The sequence below is a fragment of the Arvicanthis niloticus genome, chromosome 6 (assembly GCF_011762505.2).
Source record: "Arvicanthis niloticus isolate mArvNil1 chromosome 6, mArvNil1.pat.X, whole genome shotgun sequence".
NCBI lineage: Eukaryota > Metazoa > Chordata > Mammalia > Rodentia > Muridae > Arvicanthis > Arvicanthis niloticus.
In genome coordinates, this window is record NC_047663.1 from 26954311 (window position 1) to 26972944 (window position 18634).

An 18634-nucleotide genomic window follows, 5' to 3' on the forward strand; every position below is an offset into this window, starting at 1 on the left:
CTGATAAAGTAGCTCCTGAAGAGGAGTCATCACTAACAGTGTATCAAAGACAAACCAACTAAGTCTTCAGCCCCTTTCCTCCCCAGCCCATGCAGTCCAGTCTGGCCTTGAACTTACTGTATAGCCAAGGATGCCCTTCAGCTCCTGATCTGCTTGCTCTACACCTCACTTACGGGTATAACTCACCACACCCAATTATGTGGTACTGCAGATCAAACCCAGAGCTTCTGGCATGCCATGCAAGCACTCTGCCAGCTAAGGCATACACCCAGCTATCTTCTTCATTTTATTTCCAAAAGTTTCCAGAATAATTATTCAGAGTCATTTTCACTGAAGGAAGTTTTTCACCTCTGCAGAATATAATTCCATAAATAGGATGGATGACCATGAGTCAAGTCAAATTCCAAAGGTTAACCATCACTACCATCTCACTGCTTTGACATCTCTGATGAACAGACTTGAGTACTGGAGTACACTAAGACCATCATGCACTGCACCTTTGTGTTGACAGGCTTTTAACTTCATCAGCTTTCCCAACCATTCCATTTCAAATGTTAATTTGTACTACCATACCTAAATAAAAATAAATTTAAATAAATTAAATAAAATAATAAAATAAATAAAAATAAATTTAAAATGTTAATTTGTACTACCATACCTAAATAAAAAGAGACTAATTGTATTTATTTCTGTGTGTCTGAATGTATGTATACATGCATGTGTGTTTGTATATACCTATGTACATGTAAAGGTCAGAGAGGGAGTTGGATCCCTTAGAGCTGGAGTTACAGGTATCTGCGGGATGCCTAATTTGTTACATAGGAATTGAGATCTAAACTCCAGCTCTCATGATTGTGCTTCAAACCCTCTTAATCACTGTACCATCTCTCCTGCCCTTACTTCCACATTCTATTTTTGGAACTTTATTCCTCAGATATAAACTTCTGAAGAATCAAGATGAAGAAAAAAGGTTTAAAAGCTACAAGGGAAGAATTACCTGGGACCCCTAGAACTACAGGAAATAGAGTACATCTCAAGTATGCCGACCAAATGGAAGCACGTTATACAAAAGCAGCCAAGGACAATCAACAGACACCCTAACACAACAAAATCGGCTGTAGATGTTACCATGTTTATAAATCTTGGTGAATCATTTTTATACAAATGAATTTTTTTCATGGAAACAGACTCTGCTTTGAACTTCATTTGCCATTCCAAAACTCAGTGCAAAAAACACTCACCTGCCTGCTACTGGGAATGCTTCTACTAAATGTTTAATACATCTAAAAGCAACCACTTTCCAATCCAGCTCCTTCTGACTGTTTTATAATTGCTAACAGACCCACCATTCATCCAAGCTTGACATTCCAAAGCCATCTTCAATTCCTTGTCCAGTGTCCACCTCTACTGAATATGGTTCCACAGGTTCTCAGATCTCCCACCTACTTTCTTTTCTATCCAGCCAACATCATCCTGATTGTCACTACCACCACACTTCTTGTTCAGATAACTTCGAGAGGCTAACTAGCTCCCACACTCCAAGATCTTCCTCCATCAAATTTATCTCATGTAAGATGTCATTTAGACACTGTAGAGACCATCAATAAGCATGTGGTATACAAATGTATTCCCTCAGTGTCTGATTTCACTTGACGCTCCACCCGTATATCTGCCTACTTAACGTATTTATACTTAGCCTCATCCACACCCCAAATTTGACATGTCTAAAACTGAACTCCTGATTTCTGATCTTCCGTCTAAATTCCACACCTACTCCCATTCCTCTTTATCTTTCACTCTCAACTCAGTAAGTGACACCTCTACCCATCCAGTTTCTTGAGCCAGAAACCTGGAATCATTCATGACATTTCCTTTCCCTCAACCCCCACATTCAATCTATAATTAAATGGATCCCTTCTTTGACATACTTCTCAAACACAGTCACTTCTCTCCCTCTGCCACAGTCCTACCTGCAAAGATTCCTACTTAATGGTACAGGCCTAGAACAGTAACCAGAACTCTTGCCAGGTCTCTGGGGCAGCAGTCCTAACAGCAGCGCTGAAAGAACTAAACCTCATCAACTCTCTTACATCGTCTCTTTGTCTCTTGCTCACTTAATTCTAGCCATGCTGGCCTCCTTGCTGAATCTTGGAACACACCAGACACAAGCATGCCTCATAGCTTTTGCCCCTGCTCTTGTCTCTTTGACCTCTAACAGACATTTTCTTTATTTTCTTTCTTTCTTTTGTTTTTGTTTTTGTTTTTGTTTTTCGAGACAGGGTTTCTCTGTGTATCTCTGGCTGTCCTGGAACTCACTCTGTAGACCAGGCTGGCCTCAAACTCAAGAGATCCACCAGCCTCTGCCTCTCAAGTGCTGGGATTAAAGGCGTGCACCACCACTGCCCGGCAGACATTTTCTTAAATATTATCTATACAGAGATTTCAAGAGGGTCTCTGTAAGTAGACCTAGGATTACAACCCACTATTCCTCATCCCTTCTCTATCTCCACAGTTTTTCTCCTGGCATCTTCTGCCTAAATTTCCATTTTCCTTCTCTGCCAATCAAAGTTCTACACTTTTTGATTCCTAGGACCTACATGGTGGAAGGAAAGAACTGCCTCCTCCAAACAGTCCTCTGACCCACACACACACTTGTGCAAACTAACTAACTAACTAAATAAATAATTTACTTAAAATTTTTAATGTTTGAAAAATATTAAATTGTATGTACTGTACTTCATAGATGGCATGTTATTAAAATAGTTTTTACCAAGATTATCATATACTTAAAAGAATATCTAGCCGAAAAGCTTAATCCCTTCAACTCTGGTGTTTGAAAATGTTAATTCCTAGAATATATTTCTAATCAAGAAATCTAAAACATTTTATGCACTTTTAAGATACAGCATTCCTTTTGATAAGCATGCTAAGCAACTCAGTGACTAAACTAGCAATCCAGTGAGACAACACCATGATGCACTTGTATCTCCTCCTAAGGCTACAGTTCTCAAAGTGTGCTGTGCAGATGCATGGCAGAGCCCTTTCAAAAGGTCTTTGAAGTATAACTATTTCAATCCAAATCATAATAGTTGTTTAGATTTATGATTATGTTGACATTTGTTCTGATTACACAAAGTAATAATGAGTAGAAAGTGTTGCACCTAGCATAAGGTGAGGTAAGTGGTATTAAATCAGTACTAATCTTTGAGATGTTGTCCACTGATGACTTAGAAATAAAGTCAACTGCACTAAGAACATTCCTTCTGTAGCGTGACCTTCAACTAAACTCCAGATCCTCTTCCTCAACTTCCCAGATGCTAGGATTCAGATGAGAGCCACCACGCCTGGCTCAAGAATGTTCTTGATGAAGTAATAAAAATAAACCCATGAGTATTTTGTGACCAGAAAAAGGAGGTATACAGAAAGCACTTCTCAGTATCCTTGAGCACAATGGTTTCGAGGAAAAGCACTTGTGACTGAGCTTTGGGCTCAACAAGCTTCATTTTCATGAAACACTACTTTTTCTTGGAAAAAGAACAAACTAGTTATTCAGACATAAATAGATAGCAGAGATTTTCTTGAAAATGAAGTAAGTCTGTCACATTAAGGAAAACAACTGACAGTATTTGTTGCCAATGAAAAAAATCTAAGAATTTAATGAAAAAAATTTACAATTTTGGGTAGTTGTGGCTGCTTGACAACTTCTCTACACTGATTTTTTTTTTCATGAAAAGAATGGTGATCATAACTAAAATATTTTTTGAAAATGATGTTTTAAACATTTAGAAGATCGGCTGAACTTAGTCAATAATTTTCCAAATGACCAGTGCCTGAGACTATTGGTAAAATTCATTAAACTGTCCATTTGTTCCAGCTATTCAGGTAGACAGAAGAATCTCTAGAAATAGTTTGGAGCTGGCTCAGGCAACACAAAGGAGAATCAATCTCTTTAAATAAATAACTTATTCTAATGTAAGATATATCAACATATGTCAATATAACAGTTACATCAATATAATTTCAGATCAACAGTACAAACTAATTTACAAGGAAACTAATGTTTGTCAGTTTTATTATAATATCGTATATATGTGATAGTCTGAAATGGCTATAAAATACCTCTCCCTTTTCTAACTGTCTTTTGAGACTACATTTCCTTCCAGTATTTCAACAAAAATAATCTATCACATAAGTATGAATATAGAAGCAAGGAGCCAGGAACATGGCTCAGCTGGTAAAGTACTTGGCAGGAAGCCCTGACAACCCTGAGTCTGATCTCTCGAATCCATGTTTAAAAAAAAAAAAAGCCCAATGGGTGGCAGACATCTGTAATCCTGTGCGATGGGGAGATGGGAGAATCTCCCATAGAATCACTCACAGGCTCAGAAGCTGGCCAAACTGAAGTATGCAACAACTGCAGAAACAAGAGAGACTCTTCCTCAAAAACAAGGTAGAAGGCAAAGAAAGTTATCCTCTGATCCTTAAATACTTACAGTAGCATATGTGTTTCTCTCTCTTTCTCTCTCTCTCTCTCTCTCTCACATACACACACACACACACACACACACACACACACACACACCAAATGCAAACAATAATAATGAAAGGATACAGAATGCTAGGAGTGCTCACACCTTCAATCCCAGGACTCAGGATGCAGAGACAGGCAGATCTCTGTGAGTTAGAGGCTAGCTTGGTCTACAGAGTGGGTTCCAGAACAGCCAGAGCTAAAAAGAGAAACCTTGTCTTGAAAAACCAACCAACCATCCCAGCACTTGGGAGGCAGAGGCAGGTGGATTTCTGAGTTTGAGGCCAGCCTGGTCTACAGAGTGAGTTCCAGGACAGCTAGGGCTACACAGAGAACCCTGTCTTAAAAAAAAAAAAAAAAGAAAGAAAGAAAAAGAAAAAAAAAAGAAAAGAAAAGGAAAGAAAGGAACGAAAAGAAAAGAGAAAAAACAAACAAACAAGAATATAGAACCAGATATAAAAATTTAGCTTATCTGCTTTCTATTAAGCTAGACATTAAAGAGATTTACAACCAAACTTACTAATTTTTCAAGTTTTTTTTTTTGTTTGTTTGTTTATTTGGTTGGTTGGTTGGTTTTGCTTTTTTGAGACAGAGTTTCTCTGTGTAGCCCTGGATGTCCTGAACCAGGCTGCAGACCAGGCTGGCCTTGAACTCAGACATCTGCCTGCCTCTTGCCTCCCAAGTGCTGGGATTAAGGGTGTGTACCACCACCACTTGGCTCAATTTTTTTAAGTACTACTTAGTTTAATACAAGATGAGGACTTTGGTTGGCTCTTCTTTGAGACAGAGTCTTACTATATAGTTCTAGCTGGCTTAGAACTTACTACAGAGACCAAGATGACCTCAAATTCAAGAGATCCACCTGCCTTGCGTGCTGGGATTAAAGGCATTCCTCCCCATGCCTTTATTTTTTAAGTAAAAAATTTCTTAAAATGTTTTTCTTGATGTTTTCTTTTTAAATATATTTTAATATATTTTCTTTTTTAAAATATATTACATGGATTTAGAATGTGCATGCCATGCCATACAAAGTAAAGGCTGGAGGACAACCTGTAGGAGTTGGTTCTCTTCTTCTACCATGGTAGTGGCAAGCACCTTTACCTGCTGAGCCATTTCTCCAATCCTGTATTCTAAGTTCTAATTTAGTAATGACCAATAGATGCAACCCACATTTTAAAAACAAACAAAAAAACCTCAAAACACTAAGAAATAAGATTCATCATTACTCAGAGAAAATTTGTCTCTAATTCCAGCCATTCCCTAAATTTCTATTTATATCAAACTTCCCCTTCCCCATAAACAACTGGAGCTGAACCAGAAGGCATATATGTGGCCCATGGGAAATCAAGCCTTGGCCTGACCAAATCAGATCTCCCTTAGGAATCTGAATTAAGCTTCATGGAAACTGAAGTCTATTTATAGAGCACCAGAGTCTATCAGTTCTTATTGCTGAAGTCCATGAAACTGTTTTGATTCCAGGACTTTCTACAATCTAGTTGTGCTTTCATTGTGCTATACAGCTGCTGTGTATCTTTTTGATAATCTCTTTGTTTAAGAAGGTTTCATTTCCTTATTATCAGGCTTTTAACACTACTGGGCAGGGTAACTCACATTTGTAATCCTAGCATTTAGGAAGCTGAGTCAGGAGGATTGCCACAAGTGGAAGCCAGCCTGAGATAAACTGAAATCATGTCTCAAAAATAACAAATGGGGGGGAGGGAGCTAGAGAAATTTTTAATACCATCAGGTTCAATACCAATGCCAATACCAAAACTGTTTTATTGGTGTCTTTATACAATCATAACAGGTCACTTAACATGTGAGTATCCTATGTTTATAGAAAAATAAAAACCACACAAACAAAGAGTTGAAATTATAGACTCATTCAGAACAGTTATTAGTTACTTGATAAGGAAACAATTTTTCCCCCTTTTGGAGGTCATGATATATCACATGAACACATTTCAATGACAAATGACTACATTAAAATGTACCAATCAATCAGAAAGGGTTTTTCAAGGAGTTTGATGAACATAAAAAGGAGACACTGAGCCTTGGTTATCAGACAAGAACAATTACTGTAAGTCTATGATAAGGAAAGCAGTACTGTAATATCACAAGAAGGCCAGCCAGCCAATGGTACATAAAGAGAATAGAGAAAATAACCCTCATATACACAGACAAACACAAATAACATTTTAACAAGAGTAGGGAACAGACGGGTTATCCAAAACATGGGGCTGGGTCATTGAGTTATCCTCATGGAAAAGTAGATCCATGTTTTAAGGCTTTCTTATAGAAAAAAGTTTAATCTTTTCCATACTGAATATCAAAATGAATTGATGGTAGAGACCTATATGTAAAAAGCAAAACTATAAACACATGAGAAAATAAGACTTAATTGTTACCCTAATATAAGAGAATTCCTTTTGTAAAGCAAACACACACACACAGAGAACAGAACAAAACAAAACCAGGCATGGTAGCATATGATATGCAAGCCTAGTACTAGGGAGGCAGAAAATTCACAAGTTTGAAGCCAGGCAGGTTATACAAATATCGAACGGACAACAACATAGGTCTGATACAGTTTATCCTGGTCATGAAGACTCACACTTGTAATCTAGACTCTAACACTTGAGAGACTAAGGAAGGAGGATCATGAGTTTCAAGCCAGCCTGGCTACAGAATGAAACTCAGTCCCCAAAACAAACCTTGGGGACTAGAGAAATGGCCCAGCAGTTAAAAGAACATACTACTCTTCCAGAGAACCAGAATTCAGTTCCCACATCATGTGGCTCAAAACCACCAGTAACACCAGCTCCAAGGGATCTGACGCCCTCTTCTGGTCTACATGGCCACCCACATACTCACAGCACAAAGACACAGACACATAAGCAAGCAAACAAACAAACAAAAAAACATAATGAATCTTTTAAAATTAAAGATAAATAAAATAAAACTTGAAACTCAACTTCAATAAAAGATAAAGCTAAAGAAAGAATTCAACAACACCCGTTAGGATGCCAGTACCAAGAAGAAAAAAAGTGTTGTAAGGATGTGGGGAACTCGGAACGGCTGTGTTGGTAAGAATGGAAAATGGTACAGGCACCATGAAAAATGGAACGAAGGATCTTGAAAAAAAATCAAAAATAGAATTACCATATGATCTAGGAATTCTAACTCTTGATCTATACACTGAAGAATTGAAAGCAACATTTTAAAGAGAAGTTGTATACCTATTATTCATAGCATTTCTAAGTTAGATTCTGAAAATCAACATAACAATGTCAGGCAAAGGGGCTAGAGAAATAAATGGCTCAGCTGTTAAGAGCACTAGTTGCTCTTCCAGAGACCCAGGGTTTGAGTTCCAGCACCCAATGGCAACCCACAACTACCTGACATTTCTTCTCCAAGTGATCCAACACACTCTTCTGGCCTCTGTGGACACATGTGCACACACACACTTGTAGGCAAACACTCAAACATAAACTAAAAATAAATAAATCTTTTTAATGAAAGACTTTTTCTTAAAGGCTAGGCATGGCGAAGGCCTATAATCCCAGTGCTGGGAAGAGAGTTAAAAGCATCCTTGGGGAAGAAAGCTTGCTGGCCAATCTAGACCACCAATTGCTAAACTCCAGGCCAATAAGAGACATGTCTCAAAGTTCTAAGTCAGTGTTCCGGAAATGATGCCGTAAGTTGTCCTCTGGCCTTTACACACATACACACACACACATAAAAAAATGATTTTATCATTTTTAAGTGGCATTATTCTTTATATTTCCCTATATGTTTAAAATAGTTCATATTCAAGATTATTTATTATTTTGGGGTAGTGAATATGGGTGCATGTGGAGGCAAAGGTTAACATTGAATGTCTTGTTCAATAGCTTCCCGTGTTTTAAGACAGGCTCTTTCACTGAACTTGGAGTTCACTGATTTGGCTAGACTAACAAACCCCAGGAATATTCCTGTCTCTGCCTCCTGGCACTGGGATTATGGGTACGAGGTGCCATGCTGGCTTTTTATGGGTTCTAGAGATCTCAATTCAATTTATCAACTGAGTTCTCTCTAGCCCCTACTTTGTATGTGTGTTTAAAGATTTATTTACTTTATGTATGTAAGTGCACTGTCATTCTCTTCAGACACACCAGAAGAGGACATTGGATCCCATTACAGATGGCTGTGAGCCACCATGTGGGTGCTGGGAATTGAACTCTGGAGCTCAGTCATTGCTCTCTAGCCCCCCCTTTTTGTGTTCTTAAGGCAGGATCTCACTGTGTGGCCTTGTCTGCCCTAGAACTCCATACACAGACCAGACTGGCCTTGAAGAGAGCAGTACTATCTATGCTGCCTTTACCATTCAAGTACTGGAACTACAGGTGTGCACCAGTACACCCAACTTACAATTTAAAACTTAAAGCCAGCAGTACAAATGATGTTCAACATTGAAAAGCTTATTGTTATTTATAGCAAACGTCCACATGACTGCCTTTTTATAAATATCAGGTAAAAGAATATATACATCTCAATTTAGGGAGATAAATAATTACAAGTACATTTTCCCTCTTACAAATACAAAAGCAGATCTATAGACAGGAGAAATTAGAACCTTTTTGAAAAATTGTTGTAAGCCCTCTCTGAGGTAGCTGGTGATAGCAGGAAAATGTATGACAACAGCTTCTTAGAACAGTCAGGACTAATGGTCATTGTATCAAGGAAGACTTACTGTATGTTTAATATCTACTCTTGCGATTTGTATCCAGCTCCAATAAAGCTGAATGACCAGCTTGGCCATATACAGAGAACACCTTTGCAACTTCTGGCCAATTCTATGAAAATGTAACTATCACATCAAAGAGATGGCTCAGTGGGTAAAAGCACTTGCTGCCAAGCCTGACAACCTGAGTTTCATCCCTGACACCCACATGTTAGAAAGAGATAACCAACTCTTAGAAGTTACACTCTGACCTCCACACATACTCTATAGTACACATATAACCTGTTTATATACATACACAAAAATAAATAAATAAATAAATTCAAAAACATAAAATATGACTATATTTTCAATATTCAAAACTCTATTTTTAAAACTGTATTCAAAACTATATTCAAAACTCTAATTTTAAAGTATCTTCCTGTAATGGGAGCTTTATAAATACAAAAGTGAAAGAAGGAACTGGATCCAATTTATTAGCAAATATGTCCACAGAGCCTTGCAGAGTAATTTTACCATGCCTGAAAACAAACACAAGAAACAGGTGTGCTTCCTCAAATACACAAGCAGAATGTAATGTGGAGCCAGTATTGTTATGAAACCAGACTGAGAATAAATAACCTTGTAAATATGACAAAATGGTAAAGAGAACTTGGGAAATGGATTTCAGATAGGTATCAGAATATTGTTATTGTCTGGCTCTGAGTAACATGAAATTATTCAAAGTATTACTGCATAGGAAGCATCTCATTAAACATTTTTTACTAAGGCAAGAATTAGTCTAGATCCTAAGACCAACTACAAATTACCCTTCATTAGTATGACAGAGTTGCAAAAAGCACTCAAATGAACAGACATTTTTTCCTAAGTCTACAGTACACAGTATCACAGGATGCAGCAATGTTCCAGACCCTGAGTTAAGACAACTGGGAATCAGAGGTCATGGTTTGGCTGAAAACTTTCCCTAATTAAGAACAATTTGTCTTGCTCCTTTTTAAAGATGAAAATCTAATGATAATGAAAAATATATGCTGTAATAGCAGAATCTTATATAACATTCATGTAGAGAAATATATGTGGAAACTTTAAAAGAAATGCTTTAAATGAGGGAAAGGAAAGAAAAGCAAATACTTATACAAATCCCCACAGACTTCTTTTATATAATGTCAGAACACCACATGTTCCAAAAAGCTTGTGTGACAAACTCCCTATGTAGCTAAAGGATGCCTTAAACTTCTGATCCTCCTGCTTTGACCTCCCAAGTGCTTGGATCATAGGTGTGGGCCAGCAAGCCCAGTTTAGGTGGTGCTAGGAATCTAATCCAGGGCTTCCTGCATGCTAGGTACGCACTCTACGAACTGAGCTACATCCCAGCCCTCATTTCCTTATATTTCACCCCAGAAAAAAAACGAAACATTGCAACATTGCTCTCAAAGGAGAGAGGGGGCAAAAGGGAGAGGGAGGGGGAGGGAGGCACTCTAATATTTTCTATAGCCAACTTTATGTTCATGTGGGAGATAGCAATTATTACTTGGGACACTACCTGTCTTTCCCAAAGAATACTCAAGACAAAGAAGTTGTGAGTTCTAAGATCTAGATCTTAGCAATGTCAGCATCACAGAGAGTAAAACACTAGGTATACAGAGTTAAAATAAAGGCAACTTTGTTTTTCATGATTTAGTGCCAAGCCCCATAAAGGACATGAACAAGCTAATTTACTGAAAGAGAAACCACAGAAAGGTAAAGTGTGGGGCTGGAGAGATGGCTGATTAGCTAAGAACACTGGCTGCTCCTCTAGAGGACACGAGTTCAATTCCCAGCACCCACACAGGAGTTCATAACTGTTCAGATTTCTTCTTCTAGCTTCCAAAGACACTGCATTCACATAGTGCACAGACATACATACAGGCAAAACACCATACACATAAAATAAAAATAAGAGTTAAAAATTTAAAAATAAGAAAAAAAGAAAAGTAAAGCAAGGGCTGCACATCTGGGAATATATATATATATATATATATATATATATATATATATATATTTTTTTTTTTTTTTCCCCAGAAATTTCTTGTTCCAGAAAGCAAGAATGCACTCATATTGCTGAGCTGAGAGGACTCTAGAGGCAAGACAGAGACATCTTGTGCATCGTAAAGAATGTTGTAACTGTTGGTAAAACACAATACATTAAAATCCATGTGTGCAAGATGATACTAACAGAAAGAAAAAGAAACTATTCATTTGCTACCAGTAAAGATGACAACTTGAGCTATGGGATAACCCAAGGTAGAACACTTATTTGCCTCCCATGTTCCAGGCCTTTACTAGATCCCCAGGACTGTTGTTTGTCTGTAGCCTTTCTAAACTGTCCATTAATTATACCACCTCCTTACTCAGAAAATATTAAATTGAAAGAAAGATTCACCTCAACCTTTTTTGTAGAAACTGTAATTTACTTCTAACTGATAAGGGAAAGTTTTATAGAAAATAAAAAACTGGCCGGGCGGTGGTGGCGCACGCCTTTAATCCCAGCACTTGGGAGGCAGAGGCAGGTGGATTTCTGAGTTCAAGGCCAGCCTGGTCTACAGAGTAAGTTCCAGGACAGCCAGGGCTACACAGAGAAATCCTGTCTCAAAAAGCCAAAAAAAAAAAAAAAAAAAAAAAAAAAAAAAAAAAAACCCAACTAGCCAATAAAAAAGAATGTCAGACTTTTTAAATCACTATTTTACAACTACTTAATTATCTGAGAAAGGTAAGGCCATCAAATTAGGAGAAAGGCTACTGGAAAGGTAACAGTAGCCAGAATGGGACCATTCTAAAGACTATCTGCTAATTATAGGAGAAAATTTCACTGAAAAGTCTGAGCTTCATCACCTTAAAACATACAACTAAACCACATATCATTAACAGAGACTCTAGTGCTATGTTTCTCCTAACACTGTTTTATGGGAACCTAACCAAGTCTTTAGGTCTCAATATCATCTTATACTGATAAAAAAGCAAATTATTGAAATCAAGAAAACAATCAGAAAATTCTAAGATATGATGTACACTAGAACACAAATGGCCTGGTCTCTTCAAAAAGCAAAAACCACTAATCATGAGTAGCTTCAAACAGTTCTGAAACTAAAGAGACATGTTTGAAGGGGGAAAAAAATACAAACAATGGCAGGTACAGTGGAACTCGCCTTTGATTCCAGGACTTGAGGGGCAGAAGCAAGTGGCTCTCTATGAATATGAGGCCAGCTTGGTCTACAGAGTGAACTCTAGGCCAGCCAGGATTACATAGTGAGACCTTGTCTCAAAATATAAAATAAAATTTAAAATTACTCAAATTGCCTTGTGACAAACACTGTAAGAACAATTGAGTAAAACAATGTATTTCATCTAAAGAGTGAAATATATCTGAAATATATAAAAGTTTGAATATTATACATCCTAACATATATAGCATATATATATTTTATAATACAGCAAGTATGAACAATTAAAGTGGTAGACAGAAGGGTAATAACTGTACCTAGCTTTACCTTCCTACTTTTCTGTACTTTTGAACATTCAATAGTTGAAGAAAAACAACACATACCTCAGCACAAAAGTCCTCCAGAAAGCCCTCCCGAATTAACTCCCTTTCAGCCCTTCAACACTACTCTCAGGTCTTCTCAGAGTAGAACACAAGCACAGTATTATTCACTTTTATTTTCTGACTTATTTCATATAGTCAGTGCATCTGGTAAGATCACAATCTCCTTCAGGTACAGACATCCATCCATTCATTCATTCATTCTTTTTGGAGGGGGCTGGAGCTGGGAAGGGTGGGGGTCTCAAGTATGAAGTTCTGGCTGGCCTTAAACCCACATCCATCTGCCCACTTCTGCCTCTTGAGTACTGGGATTAAAGGTGTGCTCCACCATCCCCAACCTTTTTTCTTTCTTTACATCTCATAATAAGGTATTCTGCAGTCAGAAGACTGCCAAAGCCAACATTCTGGTGGAGAAAGTAGATACTTAGTAAAATATCTTCGCCACTGAGTTACCGTCTAAACTCAACAAAAAGCAGTTCATTTGCCTTTGCTCATAGCTACCAAAATGATATCGCAAAACATCACATAAGCTTTTGGAGTTCCACACAAAGAAATTAGAACTGAGTGTGAAGATGAGGAAACTAGAATGCAGGTCTCATGTGCCTTCCTAGAACTGCCATGGGTTTGCTGTTACTCAGGCGTATGACTTTGTTCCTATGGCATCACTCTTTCATGGAAGAGTATCTGCTAAGACTCTGGACGTACAAAACAGTGACAGAGTTTGTCCACAACTCCTCAGTGTAATGAAATTTATGAAACTATATAATGAGTTTAAAATCTCAGAGAAAACACTGCATAAAGTTTTTAAATTATGAGAGTGTAGATTAGGAAACACGCAGATGAGCTGTTAACAATAATATAGTGCTCGCTTCGGCAGCACATATACTAAAATTGGAACGATACAGAGAAGATTAGCATGGCCCCTGCGCAAGGATGACACGCAAATTCGTGAAGCGTTCCATATTAAAAAAAAAAAACCAATAATATAAATTCCTACACCTCTGTGGAAAACAACAATACTGCCAACATTAAAAATGCATACACCCATTGATCTGGTACATTCACAAAAAAATCTAATCCATTAGACACTAGTACACATAAAAAATAAATTCTGGCTCTGAAAACCTAATGCTTACTAAGAACTCGTTGAATGATGGCATATCATATACAGTACAACCCTTGTGACTTTTAAAAGGTGACACTACACATACTATATGAAATGATCACCAAGATAAATTGAGTGAAAAAGTAAAAAAATGTACAGACTGTCTTATCATTTGTGAAAAACAGACACCAAAGAATTTGTATGCTGTGCAGACTCTGGGAGGAGGAGATGCTGCCTTTGAGAAGGTAACTTGACATGAGGAGAATCATGAAGGGTTTTCATTCTCACTGTGAATCTTTTGAAAATTTTTTTGATATCTGTATTACCTTTTATTTTTAAACAAATTTCTGCAGCAATATGAATTAACTTAATCCTAAAAGCGTTCCATTCTTTTGTATCATGAAAAACTTAAGTCTTTCAGTGAATTCAGAGATAAAATGTTTTCAGTAAGAACAAAGCATCCTACGTGAAGACAGCCTACAGAGAAAAAGACAGGGATTACCTCATTAGCTTCACTTCTAGATTTTACAAGAGCCTGATTCAGGTGAAGAGGTAGACCACATAAAGTATTTCCAACTACCATACTAACCACTGTAATAACTCTTTTAAGAGGTGTAGTCACCAAAATACCAAAAGGATGCCAAGTGCCCTGATCCTAAATATGGGGTTGACACAGTAACTTATACTACTGGGGATATGGGGGTGGGGGAGACTGAGTATCCAGCTCTTTCCCAACACTGGATGATTTATGTGCTCCTGCCCCCAGCCCCTGTGCTGCTTCTGTGACATCTCTTGGTTCCAAGTGCAACATGGCAACCGGAAACAGCACAATAGACAGCTGAACCACATAAAGCCCAGTGTTAAATGAGGAAGTGAAAAGTGTATATATACTTTAAAGCCCAAGAACATACGGTTCTAGGGTTAAAATGCCAACCAAAATATGTCTTGTGAGAATACCAAAGAAAGAACACAAAGAAAAAGGAATTTCAAAACAAGGCTGATTCATGTCCCACTCCCAAGAGTCTGAGACATTAGGTTAGCCAGACAACTGAAAAACACAAAAATGCCCCTCCTTTTTCCATTCTCTCCAACCAACAACAATTTATTCACTTCAATACAATTCACTTCAATACAATTCAGCAAACTTTTTGCTAGTAGTTTATCTTTGAGATCAAATATATACCTAGCACTCGGAAGGCAGAGGTAAGCAGATCTCTCTGAATGCAGTCTTGAGACCAGCTTGATCTTCATGGGACTTCCTGGCCAGCCATGGCTACTCAAGAACAAACAAATAAAAAACCCTTTTCCCTCAATGGTAGAGCTAAGACAAAGTTTCTAAGAGGGACAACACAGCAGCAAACTAAAGAACCAAGGATAGTCTGCCAGCTTAAACCCTGGGTCCTAGTCACTGAAATATTGCTGTGAAGTTCCTCATTTTAATTTTTTGGAACTTGCCAATATGAAAGAATTGTCGCTCGAATTATTTGAAACGGACACTTTTGTACAAGTTGTTCAATTGTTTCTGATTGCCTCTGTTTTCATACCGTCACAGAATGTACAACTAAACTGTACAACTAAATGTATAACTAAACAGAAACACTATTAAAGAACTTTCACAAACACACACAAACACACGCAAAGAACCAAATGGGTCACACAAAGTAAAGGGGCTGAAATGAAGCTACTGATGTCTTGATTTCCATTTTGTTGTTACCTCAAGACTTAAAAACTGTGTGTGGCACTTATCCCTTCTTTATCTACTCTGTAAAGGCAAACTCAGAATTTGACTAAAGAAAAATTCCCACCTTAGTTTCTTTTTTATGGACCTTTTTAACAAGACTATCAAAATCCCCTGGCAGAATAAACGAGTTGGACTTACTCCCAAACTTAGGGGAAGTTTGTAGTAAGGTTTCAGCATGACGACGGGAGTGGTGGACAGGGAAGTAATTCTAGAACTAAAAGTTGCAGTTAGTTTCAAAAGAGGGGTCAGCGTGGGACACGTTGGCTCTAGGAGGCGTTGGTAGCCTGGGAGTCTCTAGGGCAACACCAGATGCAAATAGTGCTTTGTCCTTAAATCCCTCGCATAATTTAAATTCTCCCTCTCGGATCGGAGCGACCAGCTCACTATTGGGTGGCAAGTCTAGTGAAGAAGGCGGGCTCGTGGTCAAGGGGCTCTTTATCCCGCAAGTCCCTGCAAAACAGCAATGCGCATGCGTCCTGAGGCAGCGAGCAGGCACCCGGAGGTCCTTCACATTCGAGCATGCGCAGTTCTCCATCTCGCCGCAGGCGACAGCTCACTATTTGGCAAGGGGGATGGGGTTGGGGATATGATGGTGAGGGAGGCAGGAGGCAGGGGGCGCGTTTGTGTTTCCAGAATGCTTGAGGTAGGAAGAATGGACGGCTGACTAGGCTCTGGCTTCCTCAGGCCATGAAACCAACGTAGGAAATGGGACAGAGAATAATACATTAGGGAAAGTGTGTGTTGGGGGGTTTAGTCACTTCTCAAGGAAAACCCCCGCACCCCGACAGGCCAACCCCCTTCTTCGACTCTTGACACACACACACACACACACACACACACACACACACACACACACTCACCTGAGAACGGCGGCGACAGCTGCTGGTCCCTGTCCCCCTGCGCTCGCCTCATACTGCCCGCAACATCCGGGACCTGCGGGACCGCCGATACACAAATACACTCTTGGAGCGCGCACACACATACAAACACACACACACACACATACACACACACACCACACACACACACACATACATACACACACACACACACATACACACCGACACACACCGGCCTGGGCGTCCTGTCGTCAGCACGTCGACGCAGCGAGCGCGTACCCGCCGGGCCCCACCCCGCGCGGCCTCCTCTCCCCCCCACCCCCGGCTTCCCGCCCCGCCCCGCCCCGCCCCGCCCCGTCCGGCCCCGCCCCGCCCCGCCTCGCTCAGGACTCTCCAGCTCCTCCTCTTTTAAGACTCCGCCTACCTTCCCTAGTGCGCAAGCGTCGCGAGGTGGTGCCAGGGCCCGGGGATTTAAGCGGAGGGCGGGGCCAGCGTGGAAAGAGGCGGGAACTCGGAGGGGGGTCGCGTGCAGCACGCAGAAGTTCGCACTAAGGTGCGAGGCCAGAATGAAGGAAGGAAACTAAGATCCAGGGCCCGGGTGGGTGGAGCTGCAACAGGCATTTCACAACTGAAACCTAAATGTGCAGTGTGTGGATTACCGATGACTTTGCTATTACTTTCTTTTTTAGGCAACTCTCAGCTAAAACTTTTAAAAGAACTTTTTACATGTGTTTTTCTTTTATTTTTTGAGATAGGGTCACGCTAAGTAGGATTGGCTGACTTGGCACTCACTTTGTTGACAGACTGGCCTTAAATTCATAGAGATCCATGTACAACAGGCCTAGCCTGCAAATGCTAACATTTATAAAGTACTTTGCTAGGGTACTGTGGGGCACACCTTTAACCCCAGAATTCAGGAGGCAGAGGCAGGAGGAGCTCTGTGAATTTGAGGCCAGCTTGGTCTACATAGTGAGTTCAAGGTCAGCCAGAATTACAGGGTGATACTGTTGGACTCTAAGAATCCAAACCCAAACCCACGGGAAGCGCTCTTTCAGAAATACTCACGGAAGGGAGTCGCTGCAATCGCATGAGATTTATTTGATGAATAGTTGGAATAACAGTAGCCGGTGCACCGGGGTCCCTCACCCTCAATCGAGAAAGAGGAACCCCGAGTGACCAAAAAGGATGGTATATATACAAAGTTCACAAAGACAGTAAATTGCTTCTTAGACAATAAAAGAGATTTCAAACATCCGTTCCCAAACCTGGTTTCTATCTAGCCCTCAATTTACAACCAGGCTATCCTATTTTACATATGTATCTTGTTCCTGGGAGAATTCCTTTGAAGTGACTTCCGTTTACCCAGGGGTTTTATTGCCTCTATCTTGGGTCTTTTGTGCTTTTGAAATGTTTATTCAAGCCCTTGGAATGCACCCCAGGGGCAGCTAACACTTGAGTGTAAATTGAAACTCTGAACCTAAGAAACTCTCACGTTGAGACCTAAAATTTCATTTTTACAATTTATTCTTACATTTCCTCCTTTTCTCTCATGGTCAAATTCCAATCTTGGAATTATGAATCATCATCTGGGTGTAAAGAGTGATATTGTTGTCTAATTATATCTTTGTCATTGAATCTTTAACTATCTTTTTCTCACCCCCTGGATGGTCTCTAGTATGTACTTAGGTAAAGTAGCTGTCTCTCTCTCTCTCTCTATACATATACATATACATATACATATACATATACATATACATATACATATACATATACATATACATATACACACACACTAATGGGCCTGTTGGCTTTTTTTTTCATCTCGGGGATGTACATATGTAGCTTAAGTCCCACTCTTTAAGGCTGTGTCTGGGACACAGTTTAGATTCAAATGTCTCTTATCTCTGACAATTGGGCAATCTCTATCCCTGTGTCTCCAGGATGGGCATATCTCAGGAGTCAAGGCCTGCTGGTCCTTGGCCTTGTAGAATGGCAGGTGATCTTGAGCCTGAGGAGGTTGTTCAGGTGTCCAGCTGTTCTCTCCAGTTGGCATCAGACGCAGGTGTCAGCCCAAGTTATGTTCAACAGCATCAGGAATAGTTTCTTAGTAGCCTGAAA

General features: G+C 39.4%; 1 protein-coding gene and 1 non-coding gene across 4 annotated transcripts in view; one reads left to right on the forward strand and one right to left on the reverse strand.

Annotated features, from left to right (window-relative positions):
• Positions 1 to 16839, reverse strand: part of Spop (speckle type BTB/POZ protein) — a 78338-nt gene extending 61499 nt beyond the window's left edge. Inside the window, exon 1 of one of the 3 annotated variants that reach the window (XM_034506229.2) lies at positions 16538 to 16839. The gene's annotated coding sequence lies outside the window, so the exon portion shown is untranslated. The remainder of the gene's footprint in view (positions 1 to 16537) is intronic. The other 2 variants (XM_076935928.1, XM_076935927.1) reach the window with 2 other exon arrangements.
• On the forward strand, positions 13693 to 13799 carry LOC117712249 (U6 spliceosomal RNA). Its single transcript, XR_004607298.1, has one exon. It is a non-coding gene; the product is annotated as a U6 spliceosomal RNA (small nuclear RNA).
• Positions 16840 to 18634: the final 1795 nt, after the last annotated feature.